The sequence below is a fragment of the Orcinus orca genome, chromosome X, assembly GCF_937001465.1.
Source record: "Orcinus orca chromosome X, mOrcOrc1.1, whole genome shotgun sequence".
Lineage (NCBI taxonomy): Eukaryota > Metazoa > Chordata > Mammalia > Artiodactyla > Delphinidae > Orcinus > Orcinus orca.
The window spans coordinates 118,183,477-118,195,393 of record NC_064580.1 but is presented as its reverse complement, the minus strand read 5'-3'; the positions used below and the strand labels follow the sequence as shown (position 1 = coordinate 118,195,393).

At 39.3% G+C, this 11,917-nt stretch overlaps 1 protein-coding gene across 1 annotated transcript in view; it reads right to left on the bottom strand.

Annotated features, from left to right (window-relative positions):
• Positions 1-6,166: 6,166 nt before the first annotated feature.
• Positions 6,167-11,917, bottom strand: part of LOC101279489 (N-alpha-acetyltransferase 11-like) — a 233,057-nt gene continuing 227,306 nt past the window's right edge. Inside the window, exon 7 of the transcript XR_007474968.1 lies at positions 6,167-6,210. The gene's annotated coding sequence lies outside the window, so the exon portion shown is untranslated. The remainder of the gene's footprint in view (positions 6,211-11,917) is intronic.

The following is an 11,917-nucleotide window of genomic DNA, read 5'->3' as shown; positions in this document are numbered from 1 at the left end:
TCACTCTGTTTCCATGTCCATAAAATGGGCATGAAAATAATATCTATTTCCTGGGGCTGTTTTGAGCATAAGTGATAAATCATGGGGAGTGTAGTATATTTGCTGATGAACATATACCTCCCATTAAGTCTGAGAAAAATAAACTTGTGCCTGATTACACACAGTGATTCAGGGAAAACAGGCGTTCTAAAGATTAAAACAGTACAAACTGCTCATGTGATAAACCCATTCATATAAGGCAGACTTGACATTTTCATAATTAAGGAAAAGTCCTTTACAAACTTATCTATTTTTAGCAAGCTGGATCGCCTTCTACTTAAATGGTAAAAGACGGCTACTTGACATATATAAGCATTTCCATATGTCTGAGGTTTCAAATCTTGTTTTAAATGAAGCAAATAATTTCAGTTACTCTTGAGGGTTTTAATTTACATACTTAATGAGTAATCCTCTTAAAATCTTAGTGAAGGACTCTACATTCAATACAGCTGACTATAGTAGAATTTTCCCCGTAGAAAATTATCACTTGCCAGCCCTGCTCTGAATTCTAATACACCCACGTAGCTTTAAGGCCACTGGGAATATCCTTTTACAAGTACGTCATTCAAAACATCAAATCCTGAGATTTGTGCCGCGGGCAGCCTTGCAGGCCCACTGTTTGTAATCTAGATGTAGCCCGCCGGCAGCCACGGAGGTGAGCTGCTGGGATGTCCATCCGGGAAGCAGTGGCTGATCCTACAAGGGCTGCAGTGATCTGAGCACCTCCAGCCCCAGTACCTTTGGGATCTGGGGCAGCATTGGAGCCCAGGCTGTGCTCTTCCCCAGGCTGCCCCCAGCCAGTGATGGAGGATGATGGGGGATGTTAGGGCCTGGCCAGTTCTGCCCAACGTGGACCTCCTCTATGGGAAATCGTGGCGCCAGGCTTCCCTGTTGGGCTGGCCAAGACTTTCAAGAAGCCACACTTATGTCTGAGGCGCTTCATACCCAATTCTCCTTCCTCTCCCCATTCCCCTCATAGGTACCAATCATATCAGCATTATGACCTGAAGGCTCTCTTTGCCTACTCTGGCCCCTTCTCCCCTTTATCTTTCATGGGCAGTTCTCCGAATAACTATCCTGCCCTTCAACTTCATCTTGTCTTCCCAGAGGATCCAAACTGACATACAAACTTAAACTGTGTTTCTAAACAAGAGAAACACTTGGGTGTTCACAGGGCTTCATTTTAAACCCCTGGAGACATCTAGAAATAATTAGGTATGGAACTTTGCAAACTGTGGGGATCCTAAAATAGCCAGTGGGGTTGAGATAACAACTATGGGTTACAGAAAGTCAAGGCAACTGGGAAGGGGGAATTTGTAACCCTGAAAAGTGGTCATGCACAAGAATCATTCAGTGCCTAGGTCTTTCCCTTCTAGTCCCTCCCCCTTTAGATACAGATGCTAAAGGAGCTGAATTTCAAATTACCAGCGTTCATCAGAACATTCAAGTTAATTGATCAATCAAGTTGGAGGGGTCCTACTTCTGTTTAATAGCTGATCAGTTTAACTGATTAATAGCCATTTAAAAGTCAGCAGTAGCCCCCCATACATTTTGCTTGTCAAACTGAACGACGAGGGTGTTGTGAATGAGGAGATAAATATAGCATGCTGTAATTAGTGCATAAGTTAAAGATTTGTTTAATTGTGTTTTATTCCAAGAAGATGTCTAAGTGATATTCTGAATTAAATTCAAAAGCTGTTTCCACTACTTACTAACTTAGCCTTTCTTCCTGGCAGAAACCCCTGAGTTCATGTGTATTCATTAAAATCCAGTCCTAATTGCTCCCTAGTCAGCTATGAATCTTAAGAAGCTTAGCTGCTAAGTGCTTAAATTGTGTTTGCTGACAGAAAATGGAATTTCTCTAATGATTTGCTATGAAAGTCTCCATATTGTTATTATAGTGATTTCATTCATAGTAAGTTTCAGAGACTGTGCTAAGAGCATTCACATTAGGACTTACTTATTTAAAAATAAAGCAGGTGGAGCCATCTTTGGATCCTTCCTCATAGACCAGTTAACAGTATCAGCCAATGAAGGAATTCTTAAATCCATGGATGTGATAGAGTCCCACTCTAATGGACACGTGTTGATCCAATATTACTTCCTGGATCCAGAGCTTCTCTTCTAAAGATGGTGGTGGGGTTGGGTGGGGAGCAGTGGGGAGGGCAAATGAGAATCTTAGCTCCTTCACTAAGCTCCTGGATCAAGTTAGGTCCACAGAGCCCTCTGCTTCCTCTGTCCTAACCCTCACCACAGCCTCCTTGGCTACTCCCCCAACTAGTTCATAAGATCCATGAGGGTAGGGATACTGTCTGTCTTGCTCCTTTTACTGTATACCCAGCAGCACAGAATTTGGCATGATTCTGACTACCAGACACCTACATCCCCACCCTTGAGCCCCTTGCAACTTGAGCCATTTCTAACTGACCTGCCCTTCTACATAATAATGTTAATTAAAACATAATAATATATAATAATAGTAATAATGCTCTAAAACATAATAATACAATGATAGCAGCTAACTTTTATTGAGTCACTTTGTTCTATAGACCAAGCATTTTACATGCATTATCTCCTTCAATATTCTAAAACCTATGAAATAAACAATAATTTTTTGTCTTTTTTGGATGAGAATGACTCTGAAGGAGAAATGAGGAGATGAGATCTGGAAATGGCACTGGGAAACAAGAAGCAAGTCACCATCCCCAGTGCCTGGTCATCATAACACCAAGAAGCCACCACTCTCCCAGGTCCTGCCTTTCATGACTAGAGGAGAGAGGAATCTCACTGTGCTGTTTCCCCACCATCCACTCCCTCCTCAAGCCCATGTAATCTGGTTCTTCTCAGCACTCCATGGAAACTGCACTGAGGTCCTCAATTGTCTGCTTCTGGCAAAATCTAAATGCCTCTCCTGCATTTTCCTGTTGAATGTGGAGCTATTTGCCACTTTCCTTTCTAAGTTCCCCACCCCCTTGCCTTTCATCACCTGCCACTTCTCCTGTCATCTTCCTACCCTTTTGGATCATTTGTTTTTACCTTCACTGGTTGCAAAACTTAATATCTGTTTCACTCTATGGCTACCCCCTTTTCATTCCCCCAAAATAAAAAGAACTGGCATTTTTACAGATAAGGAAACTAAAATTCAGAGAGGCTAAGTACCTGGCCAAATGCCAGGGAGAGGAAGAATGGGTGTTCAAATTTTGGTCTCATTCTTAATTACTGTAACTTCACGGTAAATAACAACCTTCTTCTCACCTCAGTTCTGCTCCCTCACTCCCACCACTGACTTTCAACGAAGGAGAAATAACACGTGGTAGATGACGATAGCACCTAGATGCTCAATAGGTTGTCTGTCTATTTAATATGACCCCAGAATTAGTAATTGTCAGAGGGGGAAAAAGGCTGTATTTCTTCATATCTTTCTGTTTCCACTCCTCCAATTCTGGGAACATCATGGTTTGGGGAGACTGGAGCCCCATTTTCAGTCTCCCATAAACCCAAAGGCCAGATTTATATAAAACACCTCGAATCTGAGGGAATGAACCTGCACTGTAATCTTTGTTAAAATATCAAGGTGAAGGTGCCAAGAGCTGACTGCCAGAATGTGCACTGTCTCCTTGGAGACCCCCAAGTGAATGACAGCCCTAAAGAAGTAGCGTGGGCAATTGAGATGCACAATGAACGTACTGAGCATTACAGATGCTCTGACAATCTGTAACTGATGTGAAAGAGTAGGGTACTCCTGGCTCCTATCATTTTCATGCTCTCCCCCTGCCAGGGTCTTATTTCCTCACCAGACTGGAAGCCCCCAAAAAGACATGAAAGGGCTCTAGAAAGGTCATATGGTGTGTGGGAAGAGCATGAAACAACAGGGCAGAAGGACTGACTTCTGGTCCTATTTCCACTTCTCACTAGCTATGGAAGATGAGATCATGGGCAACATTTTAACCTCTTTTAGCCTTAATTTCATCATCTTTCAGTGGGGAATCATACTTCCAGCCCTACACGGTCATTACTGTTATTAATACTTGCAACCCCCAACAGCACCAAGCTTAATGATGGACATGTATATAATAAATCCATGTTGGATTTGCTCCCAATTCAAATGAAAAATTCTCGTCCATCAGTAAAATTAACAATTGGGTTAAATATTTGAAAAATATAAGTCATCAGAAATAGAGTGCTGAATTTAATCAGGTCAGTTAGGCAAGCAAGAAATTAACATTTATTGAGTACATATTTGTGCAAAACAGTATAAAGCCATGCTGAACAAAGACTGTGTCCTTGTCTTTAAAAGGATAATTAACACTCTGGAAAGCTAAAACATACACATTTGAAACAATTTGAGAACAACAATCAATAGTGACAATAGGTGGAACAAAAACCACATTCACAGAAAGACAGACAAGATGAAAAGGCAGAGGGCTGTGTACCAGATGAAGGAACAAGATAAAACCTGAGAAAAACAAATAAATGAAGTGGAGCTAGGCAACTTTCCAGAAAAAGAATTCAGAATAATGATAGTGAAGATGATCCAGGACCCCGGAAAAAGAATGGAGGCAAAGATTGAGAAGATGCAAGAAATGTTTAAAAAAGACCTAGAAGAATTAAAGAACAAACAAACAGAGATGAACACTACAATAACTGAAAGGAAAAAATACACTAAAAGGAATCAATAGCAGAATAACTGAGGCAGAAGAACAGATAAGTGACCTGGAAGACAGAATGCTGGAATTCACTGCCATGGAACAGAATAAAGAAAAAAGAATGAAAAGAAATGAAGACAGCTTAAGAAACCTCTGGGACAACATTAAACGCAACAACATTTGCATTATGGGAAAAGAGACAGAGAAAGGACCTGAGAAAATATTTGAAGAGACTATAGTCGAAAACTTCCCTAACATGGGAAAGGAAATAGCCACCCAAGTCCAGGAAGTGCAGAGAGTCCCATACAGGATAAACCCAAGGAGAAACACGCCAAGACACACAGTAATCAAACTGGCAAAAATTAAAGAAAAAGAAAAATTATTGAAAGCAGCAAGGGAAAAATGACAAATAACATACAAGGGAACTCCCACAAGGTTAACAGCTGATTTCTCAAGAGAAACATTACAAGCCAGAAGAGAGTGGCATGACATATTTAAAGTGATAAAAGGGAAGAACCTACAACCAAGATTACTCTACCCGGCAAGGATCTAATTCAGATTTGACGGAGAAATCAAAAGCTTTACAGACAAGCAAAAGCTAAAAGAATTCAGCACCACCAAACCAGCTCTACAACAAATGCTAAAGGAACTTCTCTAAGTGGGAAACACAAGAGAAGAAAAGGACCTACAAAAACAAACCCAAAAACAATTAAGAAAATGGTAATAGGGACATACATATTGATAATTACCTTAAACATGATGGATTAAATCCTGCAACCAAAAGACACAGGCTTGCTGAATAGATACAAAAACAAGACCCATATATATGCTGTCTACAAGAGACCCACTTCAGACCTAGGGACACATACAGACTGAAAGTGAGGGGATGGAAAAAGATATTCCAGGCAAATGGAAATCAAAAGAAAGCTGGAGTAGCAATCCTCATAAAAGATAAAATAGACCTTAGAATATTACAAGAGAAAACGAAGGACACTACATAATGATCAAGGGATCAATCCAAGAAGAAGATATAACAATTATAAATATATATACACCCAACATAGGAGCACCTCAATACATACGACAACTGCTAACAGCTATAAAGAGGAAACTGATAGTAACACAATAATAGTGGGGGACTTTAACACCTCACTTACACTAAAGAACAGATCATCCAAACAGAAAATTAATAAGGAAACATAAGCTTTAAATGACACAACAGACCAGATAGATTTAATTGATATTTATAAGACATTCCATCCATGAACAGCAGATTACATTTTCTTCTCAAGTGCACAAAGAACATTCTCCAGGATAGATCACATCTTGGGTCACAAATCAAGCCTCAGTAAATTTAAGAAAATTGAAATCATATCAAGCGTCTTTTCTGACCACAATGCTATGAGATTAGAAATGAATTACAGGGAAAACAACGTAGAAAACAACAAACACATGGAGGCTAAACAATATGATACTAAATAACCAAGAGATCACTGAAGAAATCAAAGAGGAAATCAAAAAATACCTAGAGACAAATGACAATGAAAACACGATGACGCCAAATCTATGGGATGCAGCAGTAGCAGTTCTAAGAGGGAAGTTTATAGCAGTAAGATCCTACCACAAGAAACAAGAAAAATCTAAAATAAACAATCTAAGCTTACACCTCAAGGAACTAGAGAAAGAAGAACAAACAAAACCCAAAGTTAGTAGAAGGAAAGAAATCATAAAGATCAGAGCAGAAATAAATGAAATAGAAACAAAGAAAACAATAGCAAAGATGAATAAAACTAAAAGCTGGTTCTTTGAGAAGATAAACAAAATTGATAAACCATTAGCCAGACTCATCAAGAAAAAGAGGGAGGAGACTCAAATCAATAGAATTAGAAATGAAAAAGGAGAAGTTACAACAGACACTGCAGAAATACAAAGCATCCTAAGAGACTACTACAAGCAACTCTATGCCAATAAAATGGACAGCCTGGAAGAAATGGACAAATTCTTAGAAAGGTATAACCTTCCAAGACTAAACCAGGAAGAAATAGAAAATATGAACAGACCAATCACAAGTAATGAAACTGAAACTGTAATTAAAAGTCTTCCAAAACACAAGAGTCCAGGACCAGATGGCTTCACAGGTGAATTCTATCAAACATTTAGAGAAGAGCTAACACCCATCCTTCTCAAATTCTTCCAAAACACTGAAGAGGAAGGAAGACTCCCAAACTCATTCTATGAAGCTACCATCAGCCTGATACCAAAACCAGACAAAGATACTACAAAAAAGAAAATTACAGACCAATATCACTGATGAATATAGATGCAAAAATCCTCAAAAAATACTAGCAAACAGAATCCAACAACACATTAAAAGGATCATACACCATGATCAAGTGGGATTTATCCCAGGGATGCAAGGATTCTTCAATATATGCAAATCAATCAATGTGATACACCATATTAACAAATTGAAGAATAAAAACCATATGATCATCTCAATAGATGCAGAAAAAGCTTTTGACAGAACTCAACACCCATTTATGATAAAAACCCTCCAGAAAGTGGGCAGAGAGGGAACCTACCTCAACATAATAAAGGCCATATACGACAAGCCCACAGCAAACATCATTCTCAATGGTGAAACACTGAAAGCATTTCCTCTAAGATCAGGAAGAAGACAAGGATGTCCACTCTCACCACTGTTATTCAACATAGTTTTGGAAGTCCTAGCCATGACAATCAGAGAATAAAAAGAAATAAATGGAACCTAAATTGGAAAAGAAGAAGTAAAACTGTCACTGGCTGCAGATGACATGATACTCTACATAGATAATCATAAAGATGCCACCAGAAATCTACCAGAGCTAATCAATGAATTTGGTAAAATAGCAGGATACAAAATTAATGCACAGAAATCTCTTGCATTCCTATACACTAATGATGAAAAATCTGAAAGAGAAATTAAAGAAACACTCCCATTTACCACTGCAACAGAAAGAATAAAATACCTAGGAATAAACCTACCTAAGGAGACAAAAACCTGTATGCAGAAAACTACAAGACACTGATGAAAGAAATTAAAGGTGATACAAACAGATGGAGAGATATACCGTGTTCTTGGATTGGAAGAATCAATATTGTGAAAATGACTATACAACGCAAAGCAATCTACAGATTCAATGCAATCCCTATCAAATTACCAATGGCATTTTTAAGGAACTAGAACAAAAACTCTTAAAATCTGTATGGAGACACAAAAGACCCCGAATAGCCAAAGCAGTCTTGAGGGAAAAAACAAAGCTGGAGGAATCAGGCTCCCGGGCTTCAGACTATACTACAAACTACAGTCATCAAGACAATATGGTACTGGCACAAAAAAAATATATAGATCAATGGAACAAAATAGAAAACCCAGAGATAAACCCACTTACCTATGGTCAACTAATCTATGACAAAGGAGGCAAGGATATACAATGGAGAAAGGACAGTCTCTTCAATAAGTGGTGCTGGGAAAACTGGACAGCTACGTGTAAAAGAATGAAATTAGAACACTCCCTAACACCATACACAAAAATAAACTCAAAATGGATTAGAGACCTAAATGCAAGACCAGACACTATAAAACTCTTAGAAGAAAACATAGGAAGAACACACTTTGACATAAATCACAGCAGGATCTTTTTTGATCTACCTCCTAGAGTAATGGAAATAAAACAAAAATAAACAAATGGGACCTAATGAAACTAAATGCTTTCACACAGCAAAGGAAATCATAAACAAGATGAAAAGACAACCCTCAGAATGGGAGAAAATATTTGCAAATGAATCAATGGACCAAGGATTAATCTCCAAAATATATAAACAGCTCACACAGGTCAATATTAAAAAAGCAAACAATCCAATCCAAAAATGGGCGGAAGACCTAAATAGACATTTCTCCAGAGAAGACATACACATGGCCAACAGGCACATGAAAAGCTGCTCAACATCACTAATTATTAGAGAAAGGCAAATCAAAACTACAGTGAGGTATCACCTCACACCAGTTAGAATGGGCATCATCAGAAAATCTACAAACAACAAACGCTGGAGAGGGTGTGGAGAAAAGGGAACCATCTTGCCCTGTTGGTAGGAATGTAAATTGATACAGCCACCATGGAGAACAGTATGGAAGTCCCTTAAAAAACTAAAAACAGAATTACCATATGACCCAGCAATCCCACTACTGGGCATATACCCAGAAAAAAACATAATTCAAAAAGGCACATGCACCCCAATGTTCATTGCTGTTACAATATGTACATTGCTGTTACAATAGCCAGGACATGGAAGCAACCTAAGTGCCCACTGACAGACGAATGGATAAAGAAGATGTGGTACGTATATACAATGGAATATTATTCAGCCATAAAAAGGAATGAAATTGGGTCATTTGTAGAGACGTTAGTGGATCTAGAGACTGTCATACAGAGTGAAGTAAGTCAGTAAGAGAAAAACAAATATCGTACGTTAACGCATATATGTGGAACCTAGAAAAATGGTACAGATGAACCGGTTTGCAGGGCAGAAATTGAGACACAGATGTAGAGAATAAACTTGTGGACACCAAGGAGGGAAAGTGGCAGGGGGCGGGGGTGGTGGTGGTGGGATGAATTGGGAGATTGGGATTGATATATATACTAATATGTATAAAATATATAACTAATAAGAACCTGCTGTATAAAATAATTTTAAAAAATAGTGACAACAATCATAAATGCTATTTATTTGGGATTTACTCTGTGCCAGGCACTGTGCTAAGCACCTCACATCTTTGACCTCTTTAGATCCTCACAACCACTCTCTGAGAGGCGTGCCTCCATTAAGTTAGTAATTAGGATATTGAAGAAGCTTCTTAAGGGCCATAAATCTGAAAAGGTCACAGCTAGAATGGGGACTCAATTTCATCCAATGCACCCATGTCAAAAAGTGCTAAAATGGGGCTTCCCTGGTGGCGCAGTGGTTGAGAGTCCGCCTGCCGATGCAGGGGACACGGGTTCGTGCCCCGGTCCGGGAAGATCCCACATGCCGTGGAGCGGCTGGGCCCGTGAGCCATGGCCGCTGGGCCTGCGCATCCGGAGCCTGTGCTCTGCAACGGGAGAAGCCACAACAGTGAGAGGCCCGCGTACCGCAAAAAAAAAAAAAAAAAAAAAAAAGTGCTAAAATGAAACTGGGCAAGGGACAGTGAGAGTTGATTGGAGTTAATCAGGGAAGATTTCCTAGATGAAGAAATCTTGAGCCAATGTTACAAAGAAGGTGAAAGACAAGAAATGGTGTAGAGGGGTAAAAAAAATGATAAGATGTTCTGATTAGAGGGAATGCCTAGGTCAAGAGACAGAAGAGGGAAATAACTTTTCCTATATATGGACGGGAAAGTAATGGGTTTGCTAGAGCAGAGGTGGAATGAAATGTTGGTGAAGGAGAAAACAGCTCGCTGAGGATATTTGGGTTGGCTTATAGAAAGTTTTAAAGGCCCTATAGTTTGACACAACAGGATTTGGGCACCTCCAGGCCTTTATCCATGCCATCACCTCTTCCTGGAATGTCCTTCCTTAACCCTCTCACCTAGTAAACCATCAAGTGTCATCTCAGCATCACCTCCTTTCAGAAAGCCCTCCCTAACCTGTTCCTCCATAAAGGCCACTTGGGGGCATTTCCTCTGGGTTCCCATGGTCCCCTGTGCATACCTCTAACCACATCTCCCAGGCTAGAAGTTTTATACTTCTGTATTTTACATTTAGGCTTGTGATACATTTTAATGTTTTATGAAAAGTATAAGATCTATATCTAGCTTCATTTTATTTTGGCATGTGGATGTCCTGTTGTTCCAGCTCTATTTGTTGAAAAGATTATCCTTACTCCTGCCTTTGCTCCTTTGTTAAAAAAAATCAGTTGAATATATTTCATGTGGGTCTAGTTCTGAGCTCTCTCTTCTGTTCCATTTATCTATTTGTCTATCCTTTCACCAATACACCACTGTCTTGATTATAATAATATATAATGTTATTTATAAGTCTTGAAGTTGTATAGTGTCAATCCTCTGACTTTGTTATTCTCCTTCAGGATTGAGTTGGCCATTCTGGATCTTTTGCCTCTCCATATAAATTTTAAAATCAGTTTGTCAATATCCACAAAATAACTTGCTGGGATTTTGACTGGAATTTCTACAGATAGTAATTTACAGATAGATTGAATCTTGAATCTACAGATCAAGTTGGGAAAAACTGACATCATGACAATATTGAGTCTTCCTATCCATGACATGGAATATCTCTCCATTAATTTAGTTCTTCTTTAATATCTGGCATCAGAGTTTTATATATTTCTTTATAAAGATCTTGCACATATAGATCATACGGATCTTGTACATTGGTGTGGCTTATAGAAAGTCTTAGCCAGCCCAACAGGGACCTCTGGCACCATATTTAGATTTATACCTAAAGTATTTCATTTTGGAGGGTGCTTATGTAAATGATAATGTGGGTTTTTTTATTTCAAATTCCACTTGTTCTCTTCTAGCATATAGGAAAGCAATTGACTTTGTATGTTAACCTTGTATCCTTCAACCTTAGTATATTTGTTGATTAGTTCCAGGAGGGGTTTTTTGGTTTTGGTTTTTTTTTCTTTGGTCAATTCTTTTGGATTTTCTGTATAGACAATCATGTCTTCCGCAAAGACAGTTTGATTTCTTCCTTCCCAATTTATATACCTCTTATTACCTTTTCTTGGTTTTTTTTTGTTTTTTTGTTTTTTTTGGTTTTTTTGCGGTACGCAGGCCTCTCACTGTTGCGGCCTCTCCCGTTGCAGAGCACAGGCTCCGGACGCGCAGGCTCAGCGGCCATGGCTCACGGGCCCAGCCGCTCCGCGGCATGTGGGATCCTCCCGGACCGGGGCACGAATCCGTGTCCCCTGCATTGGCAGGCGGACTCTCAACCACTGTGCCACCGGGTAAGCCCCTTTTCTTGTTTTATTGAATTAGCTAGGACTTCCAGTATGATGTTGAAAAGCAGTGGTAAGAGGGGACATCCTTGTCTTTGTTCCTTATTATAGCAGAAAAGATTTGAGTTTCTCACCACCAAGTGTGATGTTAGCTGCAGGTTTTTTGTAGTTCTTTATCGAATTGAGGAAATTCCCCTCTATTCCTAGTTTACTGAGAGTCATGAATGGTTTGTCAAATACTTTTTATGCATCTA